Source organism: Triturus cristatus, chromosome 2_1 (genome assembly GCF_964204655.1).
Source record: "Triturus cristatus chromosome 2_1, aTriCri1.1, whole genome shotgun sequence".
Taxonomy (NCBI): domain Eukaryota; kingdom Metazoa; phylum Chordata; class Amphibia; order Caudata; family Salamandridae; genus Triturus; species Triturus cristatus.
Genome location: NC_140581.1, coordinates 70,639,414 through 70,660,660, shown reverse-complemented (window position 1 = coordinate 70,660,660; position 21,247 = coordinate 70,639,414). Strand labels below are relative to the sequence as shown.

At 47.0% G+C, this 21,247-nt stretch overlaps 1 long non-coding RNA gene across 1 annotated transcript; it reads left to right on the top strand.

Annotated features, from left to right (window-relative positions):
* The first annotated feature begins 800 nt into the window (after positions 1 to 800).
* On the top strand, positions 801 to 4,279 carry LOC146863758 (uncharacterized). Its single transcript, XR_014976561.1, has 3 exons — positions 801 to 894; positions 999 to 1,129; positions 1,749 to 4,279. It is a non-coding gene; the product is annotated as an uncharacterized LOC146863758 (long non-coding RNA).
* The last annotated feature ends 16,968 nt before the right edge of the window (positions 4,280 to 21,247 follow it).

The window sequence follows — 21,247 nt, the reverse complement described above, 5'->3', positions numbered from 1 at the left end:
GACCACAGCCTAGCTGCTTCCTCTCTAAAATGATTTGCATGTACATTAGGTACATATCTAATTGGATTCTGGAGTGCCTTATAAGCTCCTAGTATATGGAATACTATGTACCTAGGGCATAGGTACCTCAGAGGCCTACCAGGGGCTGCAGCATGTATTATGGACCCCTGGGAAGCACTCCAAAATGGCACCACAGGTCTGCTACTGCAGCCTGGGTAAGGGTGTGCTTGCACCCCTTACAGTGGTATAGGCTACCTATATTCCCATATATATATACAGGCACATATAAACCTATAAGCCACTCCTATGGCAGGTCTTGACAATCCTGAAGGCAGAGTGCTTGGTTTTATGTAAGAGGGTGCCCAAGCATGAGCTGAGCCCCTCGGTAGCTTTTGGAAATACTTCCTTATGGCTGTTCTGTGATACATACAAAATTTGAAGAAGTTGTATTTGTTTATGTTTATTTATATCGGTCTGCGTTAGGGGTAGTAACGTGTTCACTCTTTCGTTCTTCAGATCCATACGTGGTTAGTGCTCAAGCTCATGATTCAACACATTTTTTTATGCCATATCGTGAGCAGTAGGATTCCACATTGGTTTTCTAATATCATAGTCACATTACGGCAGGACTTGAATTGCAACATCTATGAGAGTTCCTTAGTTGCATCGATGTTTAGGAGTTTACCTACAATCTCACTCCGTTTACATATGGCGTGAGTTGTCAACAGTTTTAGTCCTCTTTTGTTATCAAGTCCGGCTTTAGTTGTTGTTACGTCAGACGCTCTCCAGCGTCTGCATAAATTACGTCCGTGGCTATCTGCAGTTTTTCAACATTTCCATCACCGCGACCCCCGTGTCGAGTTGTGACGTAGTGGTTGTCTAGCACTAGCAGAGGTAAGGTGGGAATTACCAGACAGTTGTCGTACCTCACTATTTAACAACGTGTCAGCAGCAGCGGTTCAATGACCGGAGTGCTGTCTTTTCCTTTCTTTTTTCAGGTTACCATCTTTGCCTGTCACCGTTGCTTGGACATACTCTCCAATTAGTCATGATTGTTGATTCACTATCCCAAAGCCAGCTAGTTTTTTGGTTTCATACTTACCATTGGCTACTCGCTCCGATATAGGGGGTAATACAGTTTTTCTTTTTCTTTGTTTTTTTCTTCCTTGTTGTCCAGTCTTCATGGGTTTGAGCAATTTTCTGAGCTTTATATCTTTTGTTTTAGCACATTTGTTGTAGTTGCCACACATTCAACAGCACTAAGAGGAGTTTGCGTGTGCGCCCACTAGAGTGAGTATACATACGCACACTTGGGCGGTACGTTTAGGGATATTAAGGTGTTAGTATTTGAACATTATTTTTCCGTTAAATATAGAAGTAGAGTGGACAGATACTTCTGTGGTTAGCATCAACACAGCAGATTCTCGAGACTTCAAGTAAGGGCTGTTCACCCAGCACCATATTTCTTTTTTCCACATGATGTGTGTTGCTCACTGAGGGTGAGGATACAATTAGCTAATTCACCTCTCATTTTTCTCTTCACATGACACTTGACTTCAGGCACAGTTTTTGGGCACTGCTTTTACGTTTTATCTACACGTTTTGATAATTATCTGGATTTGTACACGTACAGTTGTGTTTCCATCACTCTAGTTTTGTACGATGTATCTGTTTCTGAATTTTTTATCTCCAGACATCATATGTTGTGAAACTATGTGTATATCTTTTTTTTTATTCTTTTTATATAGGCCCCTGAAGAAGGGATTTCTGGCAATCCCGAAATGCATTGGGCATCGACCACAACAGCGTCAATTATCTCTGTGTTTTAAGTTCTTTGTTGATGTATTTTCTCAAATGAACACAGTTTTATAATCAGCATGTTCTTTGTAGTACTTAAGTACAATTTCTGTTCAACGCAAATTCTTCCATCCAAATCAGATGCTTTACAGCTCTACAATTAAAGGAGCATCATTTTTGTTCAATTACATGATGGTTATTATGAATGTGTTTCTATAAAGAAGACATTGTTTTTCATAGTGTACATTGTTTATCAGTTTTCAATTTTTATCATTGCTGTGCATCCGATATACAGGTGTTAGTTCACCTGCTTTCCAGAGTGTTCTATGATACAGCCATACCATGTACTCTTAAGTGCATTATAACCTCCCGGTAAATGCTAACTTTGCAATGGCTGCATCAAAACATGTCATGTTTGGTGTCAAACCCTTTGGAATACTAACCCCCCCCCCCCCTGCCAGTTCTGGCAGCGGGGGTAGCATTCCACCCTTCTAGAGGGAAAGACATGTTCACACTGGTCAAACCCAGTAGGACTTTCCTGAGCCCTGGCATCACAAAATGGATGCCTCTGCCACAGACACGGGTCTGGCCTCCTGCTGCTAACAAAAACTCCGGCAGGGAAGGCCTGGACAATAGGTTTCCTGTCCCAAGGAGGTGTAACCACCTCCCCAGACAGGCAGATGTGTATTGGGGCAGGGCGGGAGCACTCTCTGGTGCTCTGAAGTCCTGCACTGGGGGCATACTTGGTGTCCCTGTGCATAGTCCAGTTCAAACCAGTTGCAGGGGCTACCTGCCCCTGCTCTGGTGTGAAACTGGACAAAGGAAATGGCCGTAACCACCCCTCTTTCCAAGCACACCCATAGGTGGGGCCTTAGAGTTAGTCCATTCCCTAAACTTGGTATAAGTATAGGAATCCAGTCCCTAGGACTTTAGATTACCCTGGACGAAACTCTGAATCATATATCCTGGACCTTCTACGTTCTACTTTAAACTAGAAGACTACAGAAATCTCCCTTGGGGTCAAAGAGTGACTCCCCTGCGTGGCAGGCAACAAATAAGCAACTGACCGGTCTGCATCGCTAAAGCTCCCGCCGGACGCCAAAGCCTTTGCATCACCAGAGGTAGATTTCCAGACTTCTCCAAGGCTTCCCTGAGTCCACAGCAAAGCTGGGGCCCGTGGCTATCATGGGTAATGTGGAACCGTGACCCCTGGAAACCGTGAACTTTTGCAGCAACACTATCTTTCTGGGCCTCCTTGAAGTTGTGCTTTGGTCTCCGAGTAGCCTCAGCCTTGATCACCTCCTGCACCGAAGATTGTTGGCCTCCACTCCACGAGTGACCCGTGGGCCAGCTTTAAGTGCGACCGCTCGAGGCTCCTTCGCGATCACTAGCTCATTGGCTAGCAGGTCCCCATGAAGGCAACTCCTTTTCTAATTGGGCATACCTGGTGCTCCACCCTCACTGGGTGAATCCCTCAGACCTTGCTGCTCTGCACCGCAATCCTTTCTCTGAATTCCAGTCACTTGCCGTTTCCAAGGCTTGTTGGGTCCATTCCGGTCACCGACACCGCAGCACTAAACAGTCTCGGGGAGAGGAGTTGGCCTAACGGCTAGGGCGTTCGACCTCGGACCTGGGGAACTGGGTTCGAGTCTCGGTAATGACACCGAACATCCTGTGATTCTGGGCAAATCACTTAATCTCCCCGTGCCTAACAAAAAAAAATAATGTGTGCTCGTGTAATGTAACGGGTGCTATGTAAAGCGCTCTGATACCTAATTGGATTTGGGTCTAGTTTGCGCTATATAAAACTCTGCAAAAAAAAAAAAAACAGACTTCATGGGACAGCTCGAAACCTGCTCGTGGACTTCGTCATCACCTCCTGGACCTCGTGGCTGAAGTGTCAAGACACCCATCAACTCACCTGAAGCACCCGACATCTGTGGGAATTGGTCCATCCTGACCTTGGTCACTGGCTAGTGAACCATACTCTGTCCCCTCTGCTTTCAGGTTCCTTCCATCCTAGATCGAGGCTTGGATCTCTTCGGACACTTCTCCTCTTCACGGCAGCAGCAGTTCTTTGCAGGCTACCATTGAAATCAACAACGCGACCCGACACCTATGCACCCGGCTTCCCTGGGTGAGGTAACTCGAGTACTCTGGTGCTCCCGTGGATGCTAGCCCTAGAACTTCTTAAGTCCAAAAGGGTTTGGTCCTGACTCAATTAGAAGTGTCCCTAATCTTTAAATTTCCAACCGCGACATTGCCCATAGAAGATAACGGGAACCCGCGGTTGTGTGTACACACTGTATACAGTCCCCGTGGGTCCCCTGTGTCACTACCTTGGGTGGTTCTTTGGGGTCCCAGCGATTCTAGAGGCTATAGGCCTAGTGTCTATCCCAGTCGTGGTTCTTACACCACTTTTTTGGTATATGGTTTGGTACGCCCCTAGGGCCCAAAACGTGTATTTGTGCTATTACTGATAATTGCTGACTTGTAAACAAAGTACTTCGAACTCCAGTCTCATAAAGAGACTATAGGGGTGTGTGTTACCTTAAATACATATATTTTAAATGCATACCTGGTGTGGTTGTCCTTTCATTTGATCATTCAAGAGATAATAGACTGGTAAAACAAGCTGCTTTACATTCCTTCAAGACTTAGCCTGAAGAATAGCTACCTCTAGGATAGCTTTCAATAAATGTTGTCTTTAACCAATTCTCCATAAGGGGTTGTTTGGACTGATACAAGGTGCCCACTAGAACTAGTGGACAGCATATATCAGGCCACCTTTTCACAGATGCCTTATGTGGAAAAAACATTATGGAGGCCTAAGTGCAAAGAACTAGAAATAACCAAAAAAGCTGCTAGCAATTTAGAGGGAAAAGGCCTAGAAATGAAGGGTAAAATTAAACAGGCAGAAACAGAAAGGAAAATAATATTACTTTCACTCGAGCTCACAAAATTCCAGTTTTCTACTATTAGCTTATGCACATTAACACTGTAAAATGTATCAATCGCCTATTAAGCACTGCAGCGGAACGTAATCACTCCACATCTCTTCCTAGTAAGAATTCAGAATGATTATTCTCCTCCAATATTCTCATTTAAAATTTTTGATTTGTTTTTCATTCAAAGACTCTTACCTAAAATGAGGACTCCAATGGGGAATGCAGTGTATTAGCCATGGGTACCTTTGGGGTGTAGAGTGCTGGCTCCTGCAGAGAATGGAAACAGGAGCATCATCATAAACACAGTGTTTTTTGAGGACCCATGGCCTGCTGTATTGTGGTTGATGTAATATATGAGTAACAGCTCAAAGCCTTCCCAGTGGAGGCTTGTCACAGGACCTGGTCCTTGGCCAGGGGGTCTTGGCTTAACAGTCTGACTTGTGGTCAGACTATGGAATCCACCTGGCAGCCAATTTAAGAACATTCTCTGTTCATCTTTAGCCATTTATTTCTGTAATTAACCATTTTAGGAGGTGGCCATGATCCCCTGCTGTAATGACACCCCTCGTTAACTGACCAGTGAAAGAGCATTTGTCTACAGCCAGAAACCGAGGTTCTATTAAGACCTAGCATCACGCATGGACAACACAAGTCCTTACCTGGGGTCTACATGGCCTTGAGGGACTTTGTAATGAAATGCAATGCAACTCAGTGTTATGCTACACTTCCCTGGAGTGGCCGAGCCATGGGTTTTAACCCTTTCACCGCGGCGGGAATTCTGCCGCGGTGCTGGGGGGTATGGGGGGGCAGCGCGGTGGCGCTGTGCTCATGACGGAGCCGCTCCGTCATGAGCCACGGTTGGGCTGTGCTCATGACAGAACGGTTCCGTCATGACTCCGCCCATTTGCGTTGTCCCCCCGGCGAGCGGGGAAACAGCGCCGCGCAGGCGGAGCGGCCGCCAACGGGCGTGTCATGACGGAACCGTTCCGTCATGAGCACACGGCAACCGTGGCTCATGACGGAACGGTTCCGTCATGAGCAGGGAAGGGGTTAATGCTGTCCCAGATTTGTAAACCTGGGATTGCACCAAAATGTTGCCCCAACCTGACCCAGGCATATCCAGGAGAAATATCTTTATTACTTCTTGGTACTTCCTCTTTCTGTGTGTGTTGCAAAGAGGAAAATACCTCAAATGGTTATTTTGGTGCAGCAAGGTTACCTTCCTGCACAAAACAAATCCTGGCTCAATGCCGCACCCGTCCAGCATGGCGCAAGGGCGCCTGTGTTGGCCGTGGGCAGCCAAAGTTTGCCAGCACCAGCAGGCAGCAGAAATGTGCCACACCTTTGTAAATGTGTCCCATTTCTGCGGTCTCCATTTCATGCAACACAGCGCAGCAAGTTGCCGTGCGGCAATGCGTTGCGTGGCATGTTAGTACATCTGGTCTTGAGAACTTACAATTCATACAACGCAGAGTTTTCTTCCTGGCAGCTATTCGGTTTTTTTTAACATTTTACTATTAACTCACAGCCATGTTCATATCCCAGAAACATTTCTCAGCATTGCAGTTATTTTAAAAAGACCTTCAGTCTTTGGAAGAACCAAATGTGTGCTGCATCATTTGAAAACGGAAGCAGCTCTTAGTGAAAGATGTGCATATACAATATTTAATGAATTACAATGTTCTGAAGAGCTGTTTTACTAATGGAAAGAGGAAATGTATAATTCCTCATAATGTCCATTTGTTTGCTGCATAGTTTAGTCAGACCTGTTGGCCATGGCTTCATCCTTTTGAGTGTCCTTGCCTGCATGATGCATCCCCTGCATGCCCGGTGATTCTGACTTGTTGCATCTTTACATTGATACAAATTACAGGCCAGTGCCGGGTGCAGAAGGAGCCAGAGCATGAGCAGGCAAGCCTCCTGCTCTCACACTGTGCCTTGGGCTTTTCTGAAGACTCCTGTGTGCCAAGGCCTATGTTTGAAGCTGAGAACACACTTTTAGGAGGCTCCTTATGTGGTAAGATGGAAGTGCGTGCCAGACACTGCCTTGAGTGGCTCAATAAATGCCCAGGTGAAGCTGAGTCACCAGCAGGTGTGGTCATGAATTTACAATACTGTATTACACACAATGGGGCAGATTTATGAGCTCCTTGCGCCATTTTTGCGTCACTTTTCCCATGTTAAAAGTGACGCCAAAGTGGCGCAAGGGGCTCATAAATCTGCCCCAATGTGTGTGTGGTGTGCTGGATCATAGTGGATTGTTCATGAATTGACTATTACAATAGACTGTTGACAGATCTCTGAAGATATGTCTATACTGCTGTTTGAGCCGCAGAAAAGAGGCCATTCGTGGAAAGCTCCCATCAGATGGGAAGGCAGACAATCCTAGGCTGATGTCAGTCTACTGAAGCCTAACCATGGCGGCATCACATGAGTCCTGTGGATCAGTGAGCATGGGACCATGTCTGGGAACACCTGCCAGACTCAGTGCAGCATATTAATGACAACAAAAAGGTGATAGGATGAAGGCTTGCATTCATCTCAGCTACTGGTATTTAGTTTGCCATGTTTCACTCTATTGTTTTGTTTGCCCACTATGCCAGAAATAACCAACCATATGCAAATCCTTCCTGATCCTGCTCCAGTAGAACGGTCAGAACCACATTGCCTGGCCAGGCCCACTCCATGTGACTGCAGAAGAAACTCTGGACCTGTCCAGGCCTCCTTATGCCTCGTCGGTAAGGAATAGCTTAAGTCCAATGGCACAGTCAGCAAGGGGCATACTTCAAGGCACACAACACAACACAACATTTCTGATTGACTATTACTCAGAACGTTGTAGATCTGTCTAAATTATGGTTTGTGCTGATGAAAACAAAAATGTGATGGGTGCAATGCTTACATGAATCTCAACCACTGGTAATTACTCAGATCACATTCCTTTCTATCACTGCTTTGCTGACTCCGCCACTCTAGAGTGAGCCCAGTCACATGCACATCAGCCTGGGTCATTCGCCAATAGGAATGAGGCCCCGAGTCTAAAAAGGCAGACCTTGTTCTGGGGTAGCTTGTGTCTCATCTGAAGGGGCTCTGGCCTGGAAGTACAGGCAGGCCTGTTTCTATTGGAGCAGGACAAAGACTACATTAATTATATGATATTGAATAGGTAAGGTCTCATTAGAGAGGCATAGCCGAAGGAAAACAATGGACTGCAGGGCGGCCTGATTGATTAACAGCTGCTGATTTAAGTCGAAGCCTCCCATCCATCCCTTTGTTGCTCATTGTATTGGATGTCCTTAATGTGAGGCGTGTATCCAGGCATCCGTACTATGCTCCCAGGGTCACAGAAGCTCAGCGGTCGTGATCCAGTCAATGAGGAGTCCTAATTAGGCTGAAACTAGCCTGGGCTTCCTTATGTTCCTTTCTGGAGGAAACTTACCCTAGAAAGTTAGGCAGTGCTGTTCCTTTTAGAGCGGGACCAGGAATGTTTGCATATGAGCGGTGTATCTCTACAGGGGCATAAAGGCTGAAAAACAATGGACTGATGGAATGCTGCAGTAAGGGGTCATCATCACATGAGATGAATTAAAGCATTCCTTCCATATTTTTTTGTTTCTTTTATTCAATGACAAATCCGTGACAGTTATGCCTACAGGTGGCTCCTGTGCTCTCTATGCAACAGGACTCAGATATTTTCTCACTGGTGAGGACTAATTGGACGGCACAGGTCTGGGTTTGCTTGTGTTTCTGTTTGCAGGAGAGCTAACCTTGCATGTCAGGCTGGACTGCCACTTGTGGAGCAGGACCAAAGCTGGTTTGCCTGTGGCTGGTCTCTATCTAGAATGCCAATGGGGGTGCAAAAGTATAAATCTAAATGCTGCAACAATCAATCACCAGTGGATAGGGTTAATTCAGTCATTTCTACCATCGCATATTTGTTTGTTGTAAGGTAAAGTTTGGGCATATTGCACACAACAAAGTTTAAACAAATTCTTCCATTCAAAATAATTGCTACACAAAGCTAATTGTTATTAACTTTTTAATTAAACTGTAAGCATTATAAAGCTGGAAGCTCTAACCAGAAGTCTCACAGATTAATTATTAAGAACCGTATTATGTTCTACTTGGACAGCACGTGGCCCTTGGTTCATCATGTGATCTTTAGATGCACTATATTCAGCCTTGATCATCTGTGTGTCGATTTCTTTCAACACAAACACTGTGACCAAGTTGTGAACAGGCGGGTGGATGGTAGATGCAGTACTATATAAATGCAAACCTTCTCCCTCTTCTATCCCTCAACTATGCTTCTCCAACCAAATAACTAACTAACATATGCACCACTCAAATTACTTTCATATTTCACTAGGCTTATTCACCACTTATCCTTTATGGGTTCCGGACTAGCATGCTACTCGCCAAAAAAGCTCTTCAACACCTCATCAGGGGTAGCAAGCACTATATAAATGCAAACCTTTTCCCTCTTTTTTATCCCTCCACTATCCTTCTCAATCCAAATAACTGACTAATATATCCACCACACAAAATTACTTTCATACTTCATTATACTAATTTGCCACTAAGCTTTTATAGGTCCTGGAGTAGCGTGCTACTTGCCGAAAAAGTGCTTTCATGCCTCATTATGGGTCGTAAGCGCTATATAAATGCAATTATAATACTATACAATACTATTTCCTAAAGTACATCAACTGACAGAAAAAGTGCACATCAAGCAGCCTACCTATCACATCAACAAGCATTTACGCACAAAAATCCAAAAGTCTCTTTCGTGGCGGTAAACTAACTCCTTTCGCCTCATTGGTTTTTTATCTGGAAGAATTTGAGGTGACATGGATCATTGCTGGAAACTCATTGCTCATCAGAAGAAACTAAGGGGCTCATTAGGATGGAGGGCGGAGGCACTACCGCGGTGCTGGCGGAAAATGACTTTTTCCGCACTCCAGCAGTGGTCCTCGCATCCGCCATATTACGATGGGCACACATAGCTCATTTTCCGCCCACTGCGGAGTTACCTGAACTGCCTTATTTTTGCGCCTACCACAGTGGCGAAGGGAGCCAAGCGAGACACACCGCCATGCAGAACGACGCCCCGTCGGCCACACAAATCACGATGCCACAAACAGCCCATCACACCGCAGTGGAGAATCCACACACCGGAGACGGCGGAAGCATGACAGCGGAGCGCAAAACCAGACTCCCGGTCCCCTCCTCCTGTTCCTGAAAGCAATGGATCCAGCTCATCAAGCCTTTCTGCTGCTGTACCTCATCCACTACCAGCAAATAATGCACTTTTGCGGACAACTCCGCAGGTACGCTGATACACAACTCCGCACACAAACACAACAAACAACTCCTGTTCTGACATACGGTTCCTGTCCACATCAGACACTCTGGTGGGGACAGGAGCATATCCCCCAGTGTTCCCAGACATGTCCCACCTGTCAGAAATTCACCCCTCCGCATCCAGGGTCACCCATCAACCGCTGCATTGCACTGCAATGTCCCGGTCACATCACCTCAGCGGTGAAGACGCAGAAAACCTGTGCACAATGTGGTAGGCAAGGCCTGCGCCAGGCATGGGCAGTCCGCCAAGATTCACAGGGCTCCACCTTCACCCTTCCCACACCACGCTTCCTACACCCATTTGAGAACATGCTGTCTGCTCCTCCTGTGCCCCTCTGTACAATTAATCTGCCCGGTGTAGCCAGACTTTGCACCTCACACATCAAAGGACAAGGGAAATTGACTGGGAAGGTGGGGGTGAAGAGGAACACCCTGCACAAAAGCTCAGGGGCTGGACAACCCTGCTCCTCGCACCAACCTTCCACTCATGTGAAGCAAACGGAGTATGAATACCAAATGAAGACTCACACTGCATATTAACATCCACTTAACTGTTCACACCTTGCCTGTCAAGTCACTCACAAACACCCAACACTGACACACAGCCACATACTCATACCATAGTCTAGCAGCAATGGAGGACAATGAATGGGCCTGCCAAAAGTGAAGTGGACAGTGCTGGAAAACCATGGAGCAACCCACATAGCATCTGTACATCACATGCAAGAGAAGGAACATATCACACTACCCTCAGGCCATAAAATCAGACATGGGTGGCACAGTGAGTGAAATTAAACCAAAGTGACCTCTGTGCAATAACTCAGGGATACATCAAGGCAAGCCATGCATAGGCATAGGAATGTTTGGAAGTGTCTGAAGTCATATAGTGACCAACCACACATCTGTGTCAACTTACTTGACATGTATATGTCATCAGTACAACACACATGGCCAATTGTCACACTCCTTGACTGTCAAACTCAAGTATGACCTTCACACATACCCCTCCTCTACCCACTTCACACCTGCAACACTCAACACCTGTGAGAAACACACTAAATGGTCAAAATTATGTCCTGTGAGTTCAATGACAACCAATCACACTCCCTGTGGTGCATCCACAAACATCACACTCACACTCAGGGATGCCTGAACCAATGCTGACACAGAAATAATAGCCAAACACAAAGCTCACAAACAACATACACAGAAGTCCAATAAGCCCACATGTGCAGCCAAACAGTGGAAAGGCAATGTGACCCTAGACAGAAGAGGAGTACACAACATTGTCACTCAGGGCCAATGCACAGACACCATACCTCAACACAAACAAAAGGTGCATCCTCAAAAATCATTCATGAACACTAACTGGGATCAATGGGACAATCAGCTCACACAGACAAAGACACCACACCACTCTTAAAGTGAACAAGGTGCCATAGGGTACCACAAGCATACACAAGCACAAACCTGACAAGTGCAAGGTCAAAAATAGGAGGACAAACCAACAATGTTGACTCAAAACAAGCCCAGTAACAAGAATCTGCCATTCTTCATGTGAGAGACACACACACAGGTAATGCACACCACACCTGCAACACAAATCTGAATGTATCACACAGCAACAACTACTCACACACAACATCATGCAAATAGAACATCATACACACATAGCATTTGTCAGTAGAAAGAGCCAACAAAGGCCGAACACTGCATACATCCACAACAAAAACACAACAGATGCACATACCACTCCATCATATTGCAAACTCAGCTGGACATCAGCGGGATGTACACCAAGCAAGTACAAGGCAACATACACTGACAACACTGCATGCACACCAAGCAGTGTGTTCACACCAACCAAATCAGTAGCACACACATCTGAGTGCCACACCATGAACTCCCACAACACAAATCATCACAGCACACAGAGGACATTACACTCAGGAAGGGTAGCATTACCTTAGGAAACACACATACAGCTTACCCAACGCCCACAGATGCATAACTAAGGGAAACCCAGGGCCAAACAACCAGACTAGAGGACTGTGCTGCCCAAACATATGCATTGCACATAAGCAACCATGACAACAAATCAGTAGAAGAAAATAACACATAACTAATGGGGAAACTGTCCTGACTGGCACATTGGTCCTGTACACAGTTCAGCATCACAAATCATAGTGTCACACTATGAAGTGGTGGGGAGGCTCACACACTGGCAAGCCATGGGGTGGAAGACATGCGATTGAAGTGGTGTGTACATCAGTAGTGGACAGGTGAGGAGGGTACAGTACACAAACACATTGAGGAGTCACTCACAATGTGTAGGCATCAGAAGGACCTATAGGGGATAGCATGACTCCACATACCATACTGGAGCCAAAAATGGGTCAAGTAATAGCAATGCTGAGAAAACTCACAAATAAGGTCAGTGTGGCTGAACAGGTCTGCACAGTGAGCAAAAACAGTAACAAGACACACGGCTGATCAACAAAACACAACACAGACTTGGCAGTCACACACTCTGTATACTCACAACTAGCAGCAACTACAAGTAGGTGTCCCCCAAGGGTGCAAGGACACACCAACACACTGCACAGTGCCCAAACTACCAACTCCCACATGTGCCCACAATATGAAGCACATGGCAGACAATTTAAACAAACAGGCACACATTACATGGATCACACATGTGTGCAGTTGGCATTGCAGGGGCACACACACATCAACAGTACTCACAATGACAGCCCATTCACATGGTATAACCACTCAATGTCACATATCCTAATATACCCATGTGACTAGGAAGACAGGCCTACACGAGATGACCACACATAAACACTGCTGTACACATCAAGAAAGATCACACAGATATGATGGACACTGGCCACCACGCAAGTAATCCTATGGATAGAAGTCACCTCTGTTGTGGTATTGCATCATAACATGACATGTGGACAATTTAGCAAACATGACCAAATGATGATTTGGATAAAAGTAGATTCTCACAAACAACCATCATTGCACCCTCAAGCCTCAGAGTCAAGAATAACGAAAGTGCCTGTCACCTCTGGCAAACTCTGAAAAAGTAAAACAATCAATTGGCAATGTTAACCCCTTGAGTGCCCATGACGAGATGGTCTCGTCATGGGCCGCGGTTGCGCTGTGCCCATGACGAGACTATCTCGTCATGAGCCCCGCCCGCTAATGAAACGCCCGGCACAGGGCGTGGAAAGGGCGGGGCACTCAAGGGGTTAAAGTGGCATACAGAGCATTTGTCACATGCAACCATACCCATAAAGAAAACACTTTATTTAGCAAGGACACTGACAAAGCAGACAACAGGAGTAACTGTCTTTATTACATATCACCCAGATAGGCACCAAAAGTAGAAATCAGCAAGACCATTAGCCAGCCCATAGTTCAAAGTATGTACATGTGTGCATGAGAACTTGCACAGGGAATGGGCATCCAAAGTGACAAACAGCAAGGCCATTAGCCAGTACATAGTTCAAAGTATGTACATGTGTGCATGAGAGGCTGCACAGGGAATGGGCATCCAAAGTGACAAACAGCAAGGCCATTAGCCAGCCTATAGTTCAAAGTATGTACATGTGTGCATGAGAACCTGCACAGGCAATGGGTAACAACGTACACTGCCATGGGAATCAACACAGCTCTAGGCATACAAATGGGCGGTCCAGGCATGGGTTTGGGAGGGGGACTGTGCATCAGACTTGGCTGTCAGTTGAACTGGGAGGTGGCTGATTGTCGGGGACCGTTGGAGGACTGGACCTGGGAGAGAGAGGACCAGCTGAGATAGAGTCATCAGTGGCTTTGGGGGCCGGAGGGCTGCTTGGACCGGGTGGCATGGGGAGGCAGAGATATGCTGCCATGAGACACAGTGTGTGAGGGTGAATGTAGAGGCCTGCCTCTCTACTTCTTGGGGATTTGATAGCCAAGAATTGTCTTGGTAGGATTGGGAAGTGGGGCGGGCACAACAGCCTCACTCTCCTCCAGAGGTGCATCAGGTGCAGGTGGTAGCCCTCCCTGTGGGGATTTGCTGGATCCGGTGGTACGCTTGGCTTGGCCCTGCCTTTACCCCTCCTTCTCCTGTTGACCAGGTGAACCCCCCACATTGCTCTCCTGTCCCAGCTTCACAGGAGTGTGGGTGGGAGTTTAGGTTGTGGGTCAATCTGCCTTAGAGAGCTGTTTCTGTGGTCTTGTTGCAGGCACCAGCTTCACAGCAGGCAAGGCAACTGTTTGTTTGTCTTTGGGAGCAGGTTTGGGGACGGTGTGTCTTTGGATGGGGCTGATTTGGATACATTTGAGCCTGAGGCCTGCTTCTTGGCCTGATGCCCCTGAGTGTCACCTGAAGAGCTTTTGCCTGTGTGCCTGTTCTTTGTTTTTGGGATGGTGTCTGTGCTCTGGCCCACTCAGAGTTCTGCTGTTGTCTGCTGGGTGTTCAGTACTTGGTGCCTGATGGCTGTGGTGTGTAGTCACTCTCGTCAGATGTTGCCACTGGCAGGGTGGTTGCTGAAGGGACTGGAGCTGGACTCTGAGCCTGTGACAGCTGAATGACTGCCATTACTGTGGAGGACAAAGACTGGACGGTTCTGTGTAGCCCACCCATGTCAGAATGAATCCCCTCCATGAAGACAACTACCTGTGCCAACTTCTTGTCATGATCCTAGAAGGCATTCAGGAGAGTAGTCTACCCCACACACAGCTGGTACAAAAGGTCCACCCCCTCAACACTGAGGGCAGCAGGGGAGACAGGGGCAAGGTCAGTTTTGCCTGGGGGGAGGACACTCTACCCTTCTTACTGCTGCTGGCACTACTAGTGGTAGTAGCTGGGAAGGTGGGCACTGGATGATGTGTGGTGGAAGAAGAGGCAGATTTCCCACTCCCTGTACCCGCCAACATCGAGGAGTGACCGCTGGAGTCAGATGACGTTGAGGTTGGTGTTTCTGGGCATGATTCTTCAAGGGCACTCGTGTCTCCCTCCGAGGCGCTGGTCACATCCGTGAGCTCATGTTTAGCAGTCGTGCAAGATGCCTCACCACTTGTGTCCGTCCTCTGTCCTTCTGTGCCCTCGGTAGATGCTGCAATAGACAGCGATGTAGGTTCAGTTTAGTGCCATACACACAAACATCATATGCAAGCAAAACACCAAACTAGATTATGATACCCCCATGTTGCATACCACCCTGTGCAACCTTAATGCAAAACTCTGAAGATGCATGGAAACATGCACACCTGGCAGTAATGACGCATGTGACGTTCACACAGCCAAATAGCTTGCCTGTTCCTCCATGTAACCTGACATACAGATTTCAGTAAGCATACCAACGTGCCTGTAGGTGAGATAGATGTACATCTCAACATGTTGTCACAGTCACATACGGAGTCACTTTAAGGGGACAACACAGATACTGACTCCAGAATGTCCTTATAATATGGCCATGAGCTACTGATGTCCACCATTTTGTGCTTTGAAGCACAACAACCGTTGCACATTGGTGTCAGATGTGTAGTTCTCACAATTTCTAGGTCAGGCAATGCACACACTAAGATGAGGTACACTGCTGTTCACTGCCCGGTGATGTCCATGACACCCATAATGCAGCCGATGCCATAATGCCACATCTCATCTTGTAATGTCAAGGGCCATTATATTAAACACATGAGAAAGTAAATGTAGCTTTAAATGCATGACAGCTGCACTCAACACAGAGGCCACTTACAAGCCATTGCATCACACTAGAAACATCGCAGAGCACCACACTGTGTCAGGGTTGGAATACTTGCAGTCACTCACACCCAAAGTCACCCTTTGCAGAATACTCGCCCCCAACCTGCTGCTGATGGGCCCTCAAACATCCATCCAGCTCTAGCTGTGTCACTGCCAAGATGCGGGCCATTAGTGGTGGCATGCTCCTGCGCGCCAACCTGCCAGTCCGAGGGAGCAGCCCCAGCGTCATATCTGTCCAATTTTTGGTCAGCCAGCAGATGTCATCCCACCTCTTGTGTCAGTGTGTGTGCCATCGGTTGGAGACACCCAGAGCCTGCACCTTGCGTGCAATGGCCCTCCATAAGGCCTTACGCTTGTGGACTTTAAGCTGCAGGCATGGGAGACAAGAAGAGGAAGTTTCAGTGACACTGGGTTATGTATCACTGTGTATCAGTACAGGAGCATGCACAAACTTAGCACAGCTATACAGACACAGTTTTCCACCATTAAAATTATTTCTGGATAAAATTGCGACACCATTTTAACTCCACGTTTCACACTATTCACAATTTGCACTGTCTTCACAAAACCCAGGTCCGCTGTAGTTCAGGCGTCGCAGCACACCCGAGAGGTACTCGGCCTCTCTGGTGGGAACCCAATGATGAAGCATGTCACCAACCAGGTTGGTGAGTGAGGTGTCTTTTAAAACACAGTGAGCACTTTTGATGCTAGTTCATTCGAAATCCCGGATTCACTCTTCTGTTGTTTGATCCATAAACATGGAGCTGACACAAGGACATAGGTGTGTAAAGAGTGTTTATTTACAAAGATTGTTTGTGACAGACAAGTAGGGTTTAAGAAAATGGTGCAAAGTGAATCAATGAGTTGTCAGTGATGGTAGACAAGACAATAGAGTAGTCACCACATTGATGTGGTGACACAGTCCAACAGACACCTGCCATAAACATGGCAGTGTGGGTAAGGATTGTCAAAAAACTCAATGTCAAGGTGAAGAGAGGTGCCATTATGGCTGTCTCTTTGACTTGCATGTGGCTGGTGCTTTGCCACGTGATCCTCCCGTAGGGTTTCTTGGACGGCCCCTTTTGCATTTTTTAGGGGGGGCCTCTGCAGCGGGCTCAGCTGTGTCTGAGGAGTCATCCTGTTCCAGCTCACCCCTTTTCTGTGGCCGCAGCTGAGGTGGTGGGAGTGACGTCCTGCGGGCCACTGGAGGCAGGTTGAGCTGCCCTTGGGCCGCATGACTGTCCCTCAGAACACCCACAAGCTGTCCCATGAGGTCCACTATTTGGCCCATATGCGTGTCAATTGACCTCAGCAGCAGGCAGAGCTCACGCACTTCTTCCAGAACCTGGCCCACATGTCCCTGGGTTTGTTCATATGCCCCAAGGACTCGGGCGATGTTGGCCAGGGCTTCGGCACCAGTGTCCTGTCGATTTTGTCCCCCAGTTTCCCTGCTGTCCTGGACCTGTGGCATTGCCACTCGGCGCACCCCCAGATTCTCCCTGCCCTCCTCCAATTGGTGGGTGGTGTTGGTATCCTCTGAGGCAGGGAGAGTGTTGTAGGCAGCACTGGTGGTGGTGTTTGAGGACGCACAGGTCATTGCAGCAGGGGTCAGCGCAGTTGTTGTTGCTGAGGTGGTGGTGGTGGGGACAGTGGGGGCCTGGGACGTGGTTTGCCCTCGCAGTCCGGATGGGCCAGGTTTGTTCTCCGCATCTGAGAAACTGAGGGAGTCTGCATCCGAGGGTCCATGTTCCCGGGGGGAAACTGGCTCTGCAGGTCGGTGTTCTCTTCTGCTGGGTTGTTACATGTGATACACCACCCAGTTTACATTGATGTCACTTTGTTTGGCTGCACGGTACTGCGCATCATGACATTATGGGGAGGTACATACATTACTTGTCCATGGTGTGACATGTCAATAGATATCATGCTCCACGTACAGATTGTGTGATTACAAGGACATGTCGTCATCTGACAACCAGCAGCATGACAACTATGTGTGAGGTGTCTTTTTCGTTTATTCTGCATGGAAGACATTACATCTGAGCAAGGACTTGCCATTGTAATCTTATGCATACCTTTGTCATATCATGTACTTTACTTTCTTTTACATACTGACCATGCATGTTTTGTGTTCATATGGGCCTTGATGCTCTGCCCCCATGGCTCTTACACATGGCATTCAATGATGTGCATGATTGGGCCCTGAATTTCTTCAACATGTGACTTTGTGTTTCAAACTTTAATTTCTGTGACAGTTACATACGTTTAGCTGTCTGCACACTGGAAGTGGCTATTGGATCTATGCCAAGTTGGATGCCAAGTGAGGGCTGGTGTGGTCATATGGATCCATGCATTTTTAGAGGAATGTCAGGGTGCATACACTGTCTACCTACCTGTTCTGGGACACAGTTGAGGTGAATTGCTGCCACATGGTTGTGGGTGTGGGGAGTGATCCATCATGCTGGGCTTTGGGACAGGGGGCATGGTGGGAGTTTTAGTTCAGGGTTCCCACCCACAAACACCCCTCCCAGTTAAGATGGCTACTTACCTGTGGTTTGATGATAGTAATGCAATGGCTGACACATGGTGGGAGGGAGTGCTCGATCCTGCTGGGCTTTGGGACAGGGCCCTGGTGGGAGTTGGAATGCAGTCTTCCCACCCACAAACACCCCTCCCTGTTCAGATGGATACCTACCTGTTAGGTCAAGGTAGGCAATGAAATGGCTGACACATGGTTGTGGGTTGGAGTGTTACCTCTTGCTCAGCTTTGGGACAGGGGTGCCTGGTGGGAGTTGTAGTGCTGGCTGCCTGTGCACATGCCCCCATGGTAATATTGCTAGCTACCTTTGGGGTGTAGCAGAGGGAGTGGATGCTGGATCTGTGAGACATGTTTTGGGGAGAGACTGGTGCACATGCATGCATTTGTGCCTAGGAGGTGTCGCTTTGTAGTTGTGCAAAACAGTACATAGCAGTGTAATGGTAGACATTTGTTGGTACTTACCAGCCTCCACTCCCCCAGGTATTCCTGTGAGACTCTTTGGATGCAGTGTGGCAAGCACCTTCTCCTCCCATTCGGTGAATGGTTGTGGTGGAATGGGAGGGCCACCACCAGTCATCTGAGCCAGCTTAATGTTCTTGTTGTTCCTCTCTTTCACCTTGCTCTTAAGGTCATTCCCTTCCTGATCTCCTTCTTGGAGCGGGGGATGGTCCCTACTGCATTGACTTTATTGACTATCCTTTCCCACATTTGTGTTTTTCTGGCTTGTGGTGTCTGTTGGACCAGGCTTCCAAACAAATGTGCTTCTACTCTGATTACCTCATCTACCATCAATGACATCTCATTGTCAGTGAATTTGGGCATTTTCTTCTGTGACATGGTGTGCAAATGTGTGAAGATGCAGTTGTGAAGGTGGTGGTGGTGATGTGTGTGTTGTTGTGCTGGTGAGATGTGTAGTGATTTGCCTCTCGTTTCTGCTGTGGGGTTGGTTCCTTCAGTATTTGATTAATGCAAAGGATTCTGGTCAAGGAAGGGGCTGGTTTTATACTCAGCTATGTGGGTGGGTCAAAATGGAGTATTCCTGTCAGGTGTGTTGTGTGGGTTGACCTGGGATTTGTATTTCTTACTTGCCATGGCAATGTGTCAATGGGGTGTGATAGGTGTTTTTTGAGGCTGAGCAAGGTTAATGGCCACACTTGGTGGCCTTATGGTGTGTTTTTTTGTCGTTCGCCATTACTGTTCCGGAGCGACCGGGCAGTGGGTTTACAACAGACCTTCCGCCGGTTCTCCCATTCATCACTAGTTGCAATTGCGCCGGTCGGAAACAGTGGATCATTTCGCTGTCACTGGAATGGTATCCTAATTTGACGTGCGGTCATTCCGGTGGACGTGCGGCGGTTTTGGGTTTTCCCACAGCCAATCTGACTGCCATGGACGGATTTTCACATGCTCCGCACGCTGCCGGCGGTCTTTCGTGAAACCAGTCTGTCACGGTCATATTCTTCTGGTGGTTCATCCTAATCTGACCGTCGATTTACAGCAGTGCATATAGGCGGATAATTTTTGCTACCACGGCGGTCGGAATGGTTTTCCGACCGTCATCCTAATCCACCCCTTAGAAACAAAATTTGGCAAAAGAAAGACTCTTGTTTGTTACTTTCTGCACACAAAGCAAGCTGATTTTTTAAGATTAAATTAGAAATGTTTATGATTAATCTAGAAAACCCATTTAAACAAACCTGAAGTTATAACCTCCAAAATCTCAAAGTTATAACATGCATTTTGTTTGAAGCTATTCGAAGCAAGTGCATTATTCAATGAGTTATTTTAACAGAATTGCATTTTGTGATCTGCAAGTAATGCAATGTTTTATGTAGAAAATTCATTAACCCACCATGTAATAGCACATGAAATATGAATCGGTGAACTTCACATTATGTTTTTGCTTTGCAGTAGTCACGATTATCATATTTGCTACTTTATGATACCATGTGACCAGAGTTGGTACATATATTTCTATAGCAAGTGCAATAACCACCAGGGATGCTACACCCTATTGTATCATAAAACTTGTAGGAAACTGATAAACCAATGCTGCATGTGCCTTAACCCTCGAGTTTTTCTTGATCCTGATCCTGCCAAAGTTCAGTTTTAGCAAAAAGAAAAAATAAATGCTGATATGAGCTCTCACTGCCGCACGTTTTCTGTCCTCCACAGCTTGTATTTCACATACAACTCCAGGAGCCACAAAAAACCAATAAAAATCTGAGAAACAAGAAGAGAGGTGTAATCCGGTGGACCCTGAGGAGATTGATTGATATGGAGATGGAGAAGCACCAGAGAGTCATGAAGGAGCTAAGGGTCAGGAGGAGTAGTGAGAGGACTAGCAGCAGGGCCAGGAGAACTAGGAGACTCAAGTGGGGTAGCACCAAGGAGGAAGAAAACAAAGAGAACAAAGACTATAGGAGTCTGGGCACAGGGAGAACAGGACCGGAATGAACATGAAGATGGGAACTAAAATGGCCAGAGGGACTGGTATTAAGGGACAAGAGGAAGATAACCTGGATAACTGTCAGGGCCAGGATCAAGAAGACCACATTCAGGCCCACTACAAAGAGCCCAGGATTGAAGAAGGCAAGACTCACAGCTGGCCAAGTCCAGGTGCTGGGTTCCAAGTTTTTGGAGCATGTTTTGTTCCTGATTCTCTGATCGGTGTACCAGACAACTGGCACTTGGAGTCATTCTGGGGGTCCTGGGCTAAAGCTGCAAGTCCAGTCCTTCTCACTCAGGCAGGAGGGCAGCTGTACAGCAGGGCAGAAATCTAGCTAAGCAGCAGCTCAGCAGAATAGCAGTTCTTCCAGCAGCACAGTCCTTCTTCCT